This window comes from Cornus florida, unplaced genomic scaffold (genome assembly GCF_030987335.1).
Source record: "Cornus florida cultivar Cherokee Brave unplaced genomic scaffold, ASM3098733v1 CherokeeBrave_3.0.0_Hap2_Chr08, whole genome shotgun sequence".
NCBI lineage: Eukaryota > Viridiplantae > Streptophyta > Magnoliopsida > Cornales > Cornaceae > Cornus > Cornus florida.
This window is the reverse complement of record NW_026775578.1, coordinates 37,214,496-37,227,951: the sequence shown is the minus strand read 5'-3', so window position 1 is coordinate 37,227,951 and position 13,456 is coordinate 37,214,496. Positions and strand designations below refer to the sequence as shown.

The 13,456-nt window shown below is 35.5% G+C and overlaps 1 pseudogene; it reads left to right on the top strand.

Annotated features, from left to right (window-relative positions):
• The first annotated feature begins 132 nt into the window (after positions 1–132).
• On the top strand, positions 133–8,463 carry LOC132270058 (disease resistance protein Roq1-like; annotated as a pseudogene).
• Positions 8,464–13,456: the final 4,993 nt, after the last annotated feature.

The following is a 13,456-nucleotide window of genomic DNA, read 5'->3' as shown; positions in this document are numbered from 1 at the left end:
TGATTACTTACCAAAAGAAAAAAAATTTGGTGATTATTTTTTTCGACTTGACTTTCCATTGCTTTCACACCCCATATATATATATATATAAGCAATTTCGTGGAAAAAGTAAAACTATTGATTAAAGTCGATATGTATTGCCCACTGGCATTGTGCTTGTTTGTCAGTCCATTCTGGCTTCTCTGTCGCGCTCTTTTTTCGTTCTGGGGTGTGAAAGCAATGAAAAGTCAAGTCGAAAAAAATAATCACCAGTGGGCGATACATATCGACTTTAATCAATAGTTTTATTTTTTCCACGAATTGCTTATATATATCACTCACTCACTCACTCACTATATACAAATACCAATCAATTTCTAGCATTCAAGCGCTCCTTCTACCCTTCAAATTCTTCACAAAATCACAAGCTTTTTGGTTCCCAATGGCTTCCACGAGCGCGCACACTGTGTATACTTCTACCCCTAAATGGAATTGTGAAGTATTCCTGAGCTTTAGAGGTGAAGACACTCGCAAGAACTTTGTAGACCACCTGTTAGCTGCTTTGTCTCAGAGAGGAATCCACACCTTCAAAGACGACGAACAACTCATAAGAGGAGAAGACATTTCACCATCACTACTGAAAGCCATCGAAGATCGAGGTTCTCTCTCATCGTCTTCTCCAAAAACTATGCTTCCTCCAAGTGGTGTTTGGATGAACTCGTGAAAATCGTGGAATGCCAGAAGACGATGGGGCAGACGGTGGTGCCAGTGTTCTATGATGTGGATCCTTCGGAAGTAAGGAAACAAACAGGGAGCTTTGGATCAGCCTTTGAGATTCATGAGAAAGCTTTCAGCGGGAACATGGAGAAAGTGCAGAGGTGGAAGACAGCTCTGGTTGAAGCAGCAAATATAAGCGGATATAGTGTTCCGGATACAGCAAACGGGTAATTATCGCAAATTCACTTCTCTCGTAATTATATTGTGTTTCACTATTTATTTTTTACATATTCAAGTGGGTATTCCGATTACCAGGAGAGAAAGGATGGATTATGTATATAAACATGTATATACTACATGTATATAAACATGTATAAAAGTTGAACAATTTAGAACGTGTTCATATTATTTTTAAGATTACCGGGCATCTTACACTACATGTATTTGTGTATAAAAGACTCTTGTTAAAAATGTCGAAAAGTGTCAGTCAAGTGTCTAGGAAGTGTCAAGAGAAGTGTCCAGAATTCTTGGCTAAGTATCCAAAATAATAAAATTTAATTTTCAATTACGGACGCGTAGGTGTTCGCGTAGTGTTCGTAAAGTATAGGTATCTGACACGAACACAACACGAATACAACTCCTTCGTAGGAGTATTCATGCTTTCTAGGTTCTACCCATTAACCCGTTAAAAAGTGGCCAATTTTGCTTATTATTATTTTTTATCATATAATATTTTAAGACGTTCTGGAATTTTGTTGGGCCACATCACTTGTGAGGACAATGTTTGTCCTCTTAGGGCAGGACACAAGTATTATCCATGGGTGTTTAGGTTTTTACATATACACAAACATGTACTATGTGTGTATATATTTTTAATAACAGTAAATGTATATAGCAGTGGAGAGGTGAAGAAGAGAGAACATGAGAGGTGGTGGTGGTTGAGTGCAAGTGGTTGAGTGCAAGAGATGGTGTAAGTGGGCAAGGCCATTTTTATCTTTTTATTTGAGTTGCTTAGGTTAGCATGACACATACAATAGTTGTACTAGAGATGGTAGTTTGGAAATTTTACCACTACAATCCGACGACTTGTACCTCTGAGAGGCGCCTAGGGGTGTTCAGAGTAATTAACCCTTTATTTTTATGTACTTAAAATAAGATTGGACCAGGCATGTTTTGATATCACTTGTAACAGATCTGCTCTTACCATCCAATTCAAAACTTAAAGCTTTTAGGTGGTACTTCATACCTACCCTTATAAGCCAAAGACCTTCCCCATCCGTATCCGATGTGGGACAAGACCCTTGTGACAATTAGCCTGTTTTAAATATAATCGGTTAACATCCTGTGTGTTAAAAAAGAAAGTAAAATCAGAAGGGAAAAAAAATCAAAATAGCATAAACCAAAAACTATATGTTACTTGTTTGTAGCAAACCAGTGCCTCGATGATTTGATATCTATGGTAAATTATTTTTTCTTCACATGTTCGAAATCCTCCTTTACAAATACTATTTCTTCATGTCACTTAAACTCAATTATCTCTTATATGAAATCAATTTACATTTGAATTTCTAGATTAACATTTGGATAACTTTTATTTTATCCAAAAGCATGCCATTCTGCTGGCACTTCTAGATTCCCAGATAGTATTTCAAACTCAACAAGTATCTAAAAAGATCTTTCAATTCTTTAAAAAAGTTGCTCAAATGTTGGGCAAAAGAGGGCTATTTTGGTTATTTTGCAGCAAATGTGCTTTCCCAAAATACTATTTCAGCTAAAAGTAACAAATCGAAGAAAATAATCCTAAAAAGGATGGCATAACCAAGTCTTTCACCTCACATCTTAGAAGAAGTTTGAATTTCCTTTGAGCCATCTTTAGAGAATGTCCTAGTAATTGTCTGGTATATGTGGGACAAGGAAACTGCATGTACTCGGTGTGAAATATGAGCTGCTATAAGAGGCTTAACACCACCAACGTTGATAAAAAATAAATAAATATTAAATGAAAGAAAAAAAGTTGGGAGTACTTTTAATAATGATACCCTAGAATCCTAAGTGAAATATCACGTGTCATATACCAAGGCAACTTGCCTAGAATAGTAGAATGTCATAAATGTGTGTCAATATGCTTAGATTTGTAGTTGTTTCAGCTTCTCGTTACAGTTCATTTATATTTCTATTGGGGAGATTCAATAAAAATTCAACTAAAATTGCATAACATTTCTTCATTTCATTATAATTAATTTCAAGTTCTCAACTTACCACATGGTCATGATTTTAACTCTACAGGCATGAGTAAAAATATATCGTGCAAATAGTTGAAGAGATTTTCAATAAGCTGAACAGGACATCTCCACTTGTTGCCCAATATCTGGTTGGAACAGAGTCTCGTGTGGAGAGACTGAAATCATTGTTGTCTGAAGGGTTGGATGAGGTTCGTTTTATAGGAATATGAGGAATGGGGGGAATAGGAAAGACAACTGTTGCAAAAGCTGTTTATGACCAGATCTATCATCAGTTTGAGGGTAGCTGCTTTCTTGCAAATGTTAGAGAAATCTCAGAAGAACAAGGTTTGGAAGCTTTACAAAAACAACTCCTTTCTGAAATCCTTATAGGGAGTAATATAAATATAACCGATACTGTTAGAGGAGCAAACATAATAATATCCAGACTACGTTTTAAAAGGGTTCTTGTCGTTGTTGATGATGTGGATAAACAGGAGCAACTAGATACAATAGCTGGAGAGCATGGTTGGTTTGGCGTTGGGAGTAGAATCATCATAACGACAAGAGATAAACATTTGTTAACTGCTCATGGAGTGAATGAGAGTCACACAGTTGAGGCATTGAATGAAGATGAAGCTATCCAGCTCCTTTCTTTGAAAGCCTTCAAACAAAGTTTTCCTTCTGAAGGTTATTTGGAGCTCTCAAACCAGATAGTAGATTATGCTGGTGGCCTTCCATTAGCTCTTACAATTTTGGGTTCTTTTCTATATGGTAGAAAAACGGATGAGTGGAAAAGCACATTGATTAAGTTGCACAAAATTCCTAACAAAGAAATTCTTCGAGTGCTTAAAATCAGTTTCGACGGACTGGATGAAATGGAGAAGGAAATTTTCCTTGATATTGCATGTTTCTTCAAAGGGAAACACGAGTGTCTTGTAACAAGAATACTCGACAGTTGCGGCTTCTGCCCGGGGAGTGGAATTCCTGTTCTTATTGAAAAGTCTCTCATAACTATTTCAGGCAATCAGTTTTGGATGCATGATTTGATACAAGAAATGGGTTGGTATATTGTTTGTCAAGAATCTGAAGAGTCTTGGAAACGTAGCAGGTTGTGGCTTCGAGAGGATGTTTGTTATGCGTTGACAGACAATACAGTAAGATAGCTTGTGCAAAATCAGTCTTTTTACTAACAAACAATTTATTGAAGAAGCCACATTTTGTAAACCTAACTGAGATTTTATCTTGTATCTTCTGCTTTGTCCTCTCAGTTGTTAGGGGACGGAAAAAGTTGAAGCCATATGCTTGGAATTGCCTGAACCAGACGTTGTTGACCTTAATTCTGAAGCCTTCACAAAGATGAAGAAACTGAGGCTATTCAAAGTACACAATGCAGAGTTCAGTAAAGGCCCTGCACATCTTCCAAATGAGTTGCGGTGTCTTGATTGGCATGCATACCCTTCAGAGTGTCTGCCAGCAAGTTTTCAGGCAAAGAATCTTGTTGAACTGAGCATGTGTTATAGCAGCATTAAACAACTTTGGAAGACAATAAAGGTCTGATCAATATTATATATTTTAACTTTCTTGAATATACTGTCGTGTTCATGCGAGCCAATTATTCTAATATTTTTCATTTTTTTCAACAGCCTCTGACCAAGTTGAAAGTCATCAACCTTGGTCACTCCCATAGGCTGTTTAGGACCCCGGACTTCACAGTTATTCCAAATCTGGAGACACTGATTCTTGAGGATTTTACAAGTTTGGTAGAGGTTCACCCATCCATTGGAGTTCTGAAAAGGCTTGTTTTTCTAAGTTTGAAAGACTGCAAAAATCTGAAGAGATTTCCGAATGTTATTCACATGGAATCTCTTGAGACTTTTATTCTATCAGGCTGCTTGAAATTAGAAAAGAGTCCAGAAATCTTGGGGGATATGGTATGTTCATCAGAACTTTATTTGGATAGAACTGCCATAAAAGAATTGCCCCCGTCAATTGAACATCTCACTAGCCTTACTTTGATGAATTTGAGTGAATGTAAAAGGCTTACAAGTCTTCCAAGAACCATTTGTAGGTTGAGATGTCCAAAAACTCTCATCCTCTCTGGATGTTCCAAATTAGAAAAGTTTCTGGAAATATTGGTGAACATGGAATGTCTATCAGAACTTTATTTGGATAGGACAACCATAAAAGAACTGCCCTCGTCAATTGAACAGCTCACTAGCCTTACTTTGATGGATTTGAGTGAATGCAAATACCTTACGAGTCTTCCAAGAACTATTTGTAAGTTGAGCTGTCTAAAAACTCTCTCTCTCTGTGGCTGCTCAAAACTTGAGGAATTGTCAGACGACCTGGGAAATATAAAGTGTTTAGAGGAGCTTCACACAAACAAAACTGCTATCAAACAACTACCATCCTCCATTAATCTTTTGGAAGACCTCAAAGTCTTGTCCCTCAGTGGGTGCAAGGGAAAAATATCTGAGTCATTTTTTTCATCTTGGTTTTTACCAAGAAAATGTGAAGATTCTCTATGTTTGGTGCTTCCTTCTTTAACAGGTTTGAATTCCTTAACAAAACTTGATCTTAGTGATTGCAATCTGTCTGAAGGAGGGATTCCCAGTGACCTTGGCAGCTTATCCTCTTTGACGAAGTTAAATTTAAGCAGAAACAATTTTGTTAGTTTACCTGCAAGCATCTCCCTGCTTTCTCAACTTGAAACCCTCAAGTTAGTAGGCTGCAAGAGGCTAGAGCATTACCAAAGCTTCCATCGCGTATTCTTAAATTATTGGCAGATGATTGCCAATCATTAGTAAGCATTGGAGATCTGTCAACAAAGAGATCACTGCAGAGGGTCATATTCACTAATTGCTTTAAGTTGTTTGAGAATAAATGGAATGGAAATGCGATTGATGTGTTGCTGAGATTTCTGTTTCAGGTTAGGCTCCGTCCCTCTTTCTATATATATATATATATATGAACGTGTATGTGTATGTGTATGTGTCTGATTGAATGACATGTTGTTTTGTTGGTACAGAGGCCCTGTGTTTTAAATTCTGATTTTAGTATTCTTTTACCCGGAAGAGAGATTCCAGAATTGTTCAGCCATCAGAGTTTACATGCAAGCATCTCCCTGCTTTCTCAACTTGAAACCCTCAAGTTAGTAGGCTGCAGGAGGCTAGAAGCATTACCAAAGCATCCATCACCCATTCTTAAATTATTGGCAGATGATTGTCAATCATTAGTAAGCGTTGGAGATCTGTCAACAAAGAGAGCACTGCAGAGGGTCATATTCACTAATTGCTTTAAGTTGTTTGAGAATAATTGGAATGGAAATGCGATTGATGTGTCGCTGCGATTTCTGTTTCAGGTTAGGCTCCCTCCCTCTTTCTATATATATATATATATATGAACATGTATATGTATGAACAAATGACATGTTTTGTTGGTACAGAGGCCCCGTGTTGTAAATTCTGGTTTTAGTATTCTTTTACCCGGAAGAGATATACCAGAATTGTTCAGCCATCAGAATTTGGGTACTTCCAATCTGCAACTGCCTCCAGATTGGTGGAACGAGAGATACATTGGGATTGCTGTGTGTGCTGTTTTTGACTTCGCAACTACAAACTTACCTATTCGTCTGCTTTTGCATTTGGTAGCCCTTAATAATAATAGACCATGTACTATTATTGGTAACTGTTGGATTTCCACAAAGACTAACGTTGATTCCGAACATATCACACTGAGCTATTATCCAACACATCCCGTTTGGAGGGGGATCGGAATCCAAACGAATGGTGCCAACTTGAGGTTTACTCTCTTGATCCGGTGATTGGTTTAAGGAGTTTGCCGCCAAAGAAGTGGGGATTCCATCTAGTGTGCGAGGAAGACGTGAAAAAATGGAGGGATGAAGCAGCTGCAGTGGAAGACAAAAATAATACTCTGAAGAGAAAGCGTGATGACTGTGATGAATCACAAGGTAATGAAAGCCCGCCCGTTAAGAGAGAGAGTGTATTTTGATATATCACACCACAATTGTCATGAAATCTCTTACTTTTGGAATCATCTTATTTGCTTTTAGCTTTACAACATTTGATTCAGGTTTACATTCATGTTTTAGTTAACGTTGTTAATGGTTTGTTAGCTAAACATATTTCAAATTTTTATTTGAAAAGTTATTTATATAATGTGATGTATAGTGGATTTTTTGAAAGTATGTGCTGTGAATATTGTACCTCTTGTACGTTCTATATTTTAATTTCACCCCAATTTTCCCAAATTAACTTTTAATTAATGATTTTTGAAATTGATGAATTTGTGATTAGTAAGGAATTAGAAGTAATAAATCAGGCGTTCAAGTATTGTGTTATGAGAACTAATATATATATTGTCGAATTTCGACTCCCATTGTTTCTATGGGGTGAATATTTATATGCTCATGTATAGAAATAATTTATGTACTCATTAAATTTTCACATTCTTCAAATAATGGGATCCACTTGAATTGTGCATACACATTTTACTTTGACAAAAAAAAAAAAAAAAAAAAAAAAAAAAAAAAAAAAAAAAAAAAATCACTTACCCAAGAGAATAACAACTTTTGGTAAATGATACATTTTAATATGTATTATTATTCATAAGATGGTTCGATTCAATCAAAATTATTATAAATATATCTCTGTTATATGTTATTACTTTCTCGTGAATTCATTTTTCTTAATGATGGTTAAGATTGTACTGGACAACTAAGTATTAATGGATCCAAGGCCATCTAATTTCTCCTTTAACAATGAATAAAAAATTTCGAACTAAAAATTCAAAGTAACTTAATACTACATGTCTTTAAAGGATTTTGATCCAATAGTTGATGATGACCATCGCAGATGCCTCACATTCTAATAGGATAAAAAGTCTATAGTAAAGTTTAGAATATCTAGGCCTACTAACATAATCTAACATATACAGAGCAACACTTCTTCTCTTCAGAAAAAAAAAAAAAAAAATCTATTTATTCACTTTCATTTTTACATAAAGTACCGCAAAAAAAATAAATAAATAAATTATATGACTGAAAAAATACTCATGAATACAGAATTCAAGTTTGAGAATAGCCGAAGACACGGTGTCAGTCGTCAGAGCAATGCTGAGTGACAAAGCCCCCGGCGTGAAGATCCTCTGGGTGTGGGCCTTCGGAACTGCCGCCGGTATTCTCCCTTCTCTCTCTAACACTCTCTCTCTGTACTCTCTCTCTCTAAAATGCTTTGTCCTCTACTCTATCTCTCTCTTGCAGTTCTGGTTACTCAAGTTGTCAGGACAAGGTTAAATGACATGGAAAAGCTCGTGAACGCCGGAGAAGAAGCCCGTCCTGCAGATTCAGTGCTGATTAACAGTTTTCCCAATTCCGACGAAGTTGTTTTAGACAAGGAAGCATAGGTTTGAATCCCATAACTTATGTAAGCTTAAATTTGCCTACTAAACAGGAATTTCTTAATTTTGCAGTGTCTTTGTTTCATTTTTAATTTAATTTTCGAAATTTGAATTAGTTTTTCAATCAGATGAATGGGTTTGAACTGTTCTGAAATTTGGTAGTTTGTTGGTTTATATTGGTGGGGAGAGAAATTAATTATGCATCAACTTGTGTAGTCCAACTGTTTGATGAATGGTCTAGCTGATATAGTTGTTACCCTGTTGAATATCCTGACAAACAAATGTGGTTGGTCATGGGATTTTCTTTTGTGTTGTAAAATTTTAATAGAAAATCATTGTTTTTAACAATTAAAAATGACTAGTCATGGTTGTGGTTATATTGGTTCTTACCTCAGTACATGGCATTGCTCCGAATCAACACTCTTCAAAGACTGGATATTGTGTATATATTTGTATATGTCTATTTGTCTTCGAGTTTCACTATGAGGTTTTGCATGTGATGCCCGAAGATGGTATGAGAATGAACTTTGAAATCCCAAATGAAATCTCATCATCTTTGCATTTCAAAATTTGAAAAGAAAATTGTTTTACTATATCATTTCAACAATTCATCAATTTCTAAGGGTTTTGTGAGAAAGAGTTTATCTTCTTGTAACGGACACTTCTTAGGATTTCATCTACCTAACAGTCTTTTCTTTAGTGCTACCTTGTATTTGATTGAATCTCTTATGTCTCTCTCTCTTAAATTACTGTATCATTTGAATTCAAAGAGATGACAGATGAGGATTTAGTTCACGGAAACCCATTGTTCAAGAGTAATGCAAAAAACCCTTTTTGTTCAAGTCTGTTGTGTAGGGCTGCAAATGAGCTGAGCCTAGCTTGGGTCTGCTCGGGCTCGACTCGTTTGTTTATGGGCTCGGGCTCGTGATGAGCTCAAAAAATTGAGCTCGGGTTCGGGCTCGTCTTAATATTAAAAACTCAGCTCGGCTAGTTTAACAAAAATAAATAAAAATCAAACTCAATTAATTATAATCCACATGCAACAACAAACAGTATGCACTATCATGGAAAAATGGCTCGACTTCCAGCCAATTATCAAATCAAAGCTAATTGTTTTTATAAGAGAAGTCTGAACTTACAATACTTATAATACAATTTCACAAGTTCAGAATTAAAAGTATGATATGTAATACCTAAACATTAAAACAGCAAAAACAAAATAGGACTTCTTACTGAAGGCAAAGATCAAGCCCCAATTTTCAGTGATGCCTTGAGACACCAAGAGAGAGCCCTACAGATGTTTTACCTTCCACTGAACTTTGATCTTCAATGGACTCTTTGAAAGAGAGGAAGACTGCACAGATGATATAATTTTTTTTATGTTTGCCCTCTGGTTTTTCGTTGGTCTCTGCCTCTCTTGGTCTTCACTTGCTCTTCACAATTTCGTCTAATTGGTATAAACAATAAAGTGACTGACTACCTAGAGAATGCAAAAGAAATGAAAAGAATACAAAAAAAGGTTAAGAGTGATGGAAATTGCACGTGTCAACACTTAGAGAATCAAGGAGATTGTGAAGAGATAATGTTTACATTATTTTATTTATTTTAGTACTTAAGTTATAATAAAATTAAAGATATATATATATATATATATATATATATATATATAATATCTAATATATGTATTTATTTAACGAGCCTAAACGAGTTCGTGTTCACGAACATTAACGAGTTTAAACGAGTTCGTGTTCACGAGCCTATACGAGTCAAGCCCAACGTTACTCAGATTCAGCTTGTTTACTAAACGAGCTTATAAATTATGTTCGAACTCGGCTCTTTACTTAACGAACGTGCCCGAACTGAGCCTTTAACAAGCCGAGCCCGACTTGTTCATAAATAACTCGATTCATTTACAATCCTAGTTAACATCCCTATCTCTCCCATGTCAGTCATTGCTGTGTTTTGGGGGCTTCATTTCCGTTCTGGACTTGATTCGAGAATCTTTGGTATCAAGTCCATTTTTGGGACTTCTTGAATCTGGTGATTTTGGTTATGGAATGCTTTCTTTGGATTATTTCCCATTTTCCCTACGCAAAGAAGGTTGTATTCATGTCAGCAGCTTCCATTGTCGAACACCTTGCAAGTTGCAACCAACGGTAACTATGATGCCTTCTTTGGACTCTTTCCCATTTTTTGTTTTATATTTTCCAAATGTGCTTCGTATTTTCATTGGGTGTGCCACATGGATTTTCTCATTCTTTTTTATTCATTTCATTCTTTTTTCATACTTTATTTATTTATTTTCCCGGAAAATATTTGATGTGATGGTACTTTGTTGCTATCAAAGAAATATTAGGTTCAAATGTGTTTTCATGCTATCCTCTTAGAATGACGATATTCTTCTTCTACGAAGCAATGTATGCCTGCATTCAACTTTCCAAGTTATCATACCACCATCGCTAGTTAAACCCTTATTTACATATGTGACATTTTTTTTGCTAGCTTGGTGAAAAGGAGGGCAATTATTTATACGGGGAAAGAAAAAACGAAGGTAATTGGGGAACCAAACTCCTCTGTTTTAGTATTAGAATCAAAATTTTCGTTTTCAGTTAGGACTGTATGTTTCATGGTCGCATGCAAATACCTGACAAATAATTTTGGAGTAGACCCAAATTTGCACTTTCACTTCTTACAAGTGTGCATTTTTTGGAATTCTAAGCCTAGGTTCATGAGAAAGTGAAGGTTATCCGCGCAATGTTGCTGTGTACTCACAGTTTACAAAATGCGTCTATATTTATAGGAGGGGCATTCCTTTATAAGTGGCTGCAACTTTTCTCCCATGTCGTCATCATCACCTTGTCTTGCTCCCGTATCATTGAAGACGGGCACATAAATTATCTATCTTCAATCTTTCCTATTAGATGTCATTCAACTCATTCCCACTTATCTATCTTCAATCTTTCCTATTAGATGTCATTCAACTCATTCCCACTGCTATATTTATTATTTAACTTTTCTTAGTCACTTTTAATACGTCATCCCATGTTATTTTTTATATACCTTTTCCGTTTGATTGGTGTGACGATGTATGTTTGCAAATTATCCCCATATACTCTCTAATTTTCTCACCATTGTCTCTAACTTCTCTCCCATGTGGGACTTCACAATTATCTTGTTGGGATGTAATCCATGGTGTGACTTTCCTGGAATTGTGCACACTATATAGATACTGTTTACTTTTCACACTTTCCATAACCACAAATCTAACGAATTTATTAAGTTAATTGCTCATGTAATCTTATAAATTAGATTCTACTATTGGCATATTTGAATTCATGGTATTCTCTTGACTAATGTTGTGATTGTGCAAAATCAATTATAAGTTCAAACACAACCCTAATGGCAGCAATCATGATGTCGAATAACAACTTTTGATATCAATAATAGTGATCAGTTGTGGTGCCGCTGTAAGTGTTGTATCACATCGGACGAATTTCAACACTTGCACGTGTGTGGAGCATACCCGTATGTGTAAGTTAAGATCAGAACGAAGTGATACAGCACTGGATCATCCAAGCTTCAGTGATAGAATGAGACGAAAGAGGCCACCCCAAACCATTTACAAGAAAATAATAATCCGTTTTGTGGCCCACAAATAGAGCCCAATCATAAGGACAATTTCCTTTGAAAGATGCACATTGACAGCCCATAGAAACAGAATATCATTGGAGGCCCACGTGGTTATCCAATGGATCGCACGTGCTCTGCTTTTCAGTCAGATGGGGCCGATATATATATTTATACATCTCGTTTTACTAATCAGGAGGGATTTGAGGTTATGACTTTCTTTCTCCCAACAATCACATAATCTTACTAATCAGGAGGGATTTGAGGTTATGACTTTCTTTCTCCCAACAATCACATAATCTTGTGCTGGGAACTTGAGATTTGGTACAATACAATGCTGTTCATGTTTTTTTTACCCCCTTTTTGTTTTCTTCGATTAGATGTGTTCATGTTCGGTTCGTTTTCGGATTACATGGGCAGATCTGTTGTTTTCTCCAACTAGATCTCTGGTTTAGGTCGATTTTGATTTTTCATGCCTCGATTTAATGTTTTTCCCCTTCATTTTATCTTGTGCGGGGTTTCCTGTTTGTTGGAGCACCTTGTGGTTGTAATTTTGGAGCGGTTGCCAATCCTGATTGCCCGACCTTCCAGTCTCTAGTTTGTTGCGTTATCCTGTGATGGTTCCGTTTGTAGGGTGTGGGGCTGTGTTAGCTCCACAAATTTGGAGCCTGTTTTTCATTTATTTACTTTAATTCAAGATTTGTATGTCTTTTCTGATTTGACTTTATGTCTCTTATTATTTTGGCTTTTGCCTTTTGTGTCTTTGAAAGACAAAAAAAACAAAAAAATACCGTTGCAGATGGTTCATATAAGCTGACGTGTTAGCACGCCTACACGTGTGTTGTTGTGAAAATGTAATATTATTTAATGAAACTACAAAATTAATTCAATATTATAAGACTTATTCAGAGCATTACACCGAGATGAAATGTTGTAAAAAAAATTATTTCGTTAATGCAACCCTTTTACATTTAACTTTGCATAAATGATACGTGGTGTACATGTATACCAAAACAAAATATAATACACAAATTTGTACATAAAGATCCTTTATCGTGTTAACTCAGTTATTCAAGACTCGATTTAATATGTTAACTTTTTAAATAAATTGTAAGTTGTTAACAGTAACACATTGTTTTGAAGAAGAGTAATGATTAAAAGTCTAATAATTTTAAATAATAAGAGAATTTCCACTAATTTTATGTGAGAGAAGCATGAGGTCATATATTATATGTAAGTGCAAAAATAAGGATTTTAAGAAGTGAGAAATGAAAGAAGAAAAAGGAAAGAAAAAATGATAAAGTTGAAAGGAAAGAAATTAGAGTTTGATTGGAGAAAGGAAATTTAGTTTTAAAGAAAAAATTTAAAAATTAAAAGTTTTAAGAGAGCACTACATAAAAAATTTCATATAAAAATTAAAAATAACCATTTTATAGTAGGTCAACATATTAATTCCAGCCTAAAATAATGAGAAACGAAAGAAGAAAAAGGAA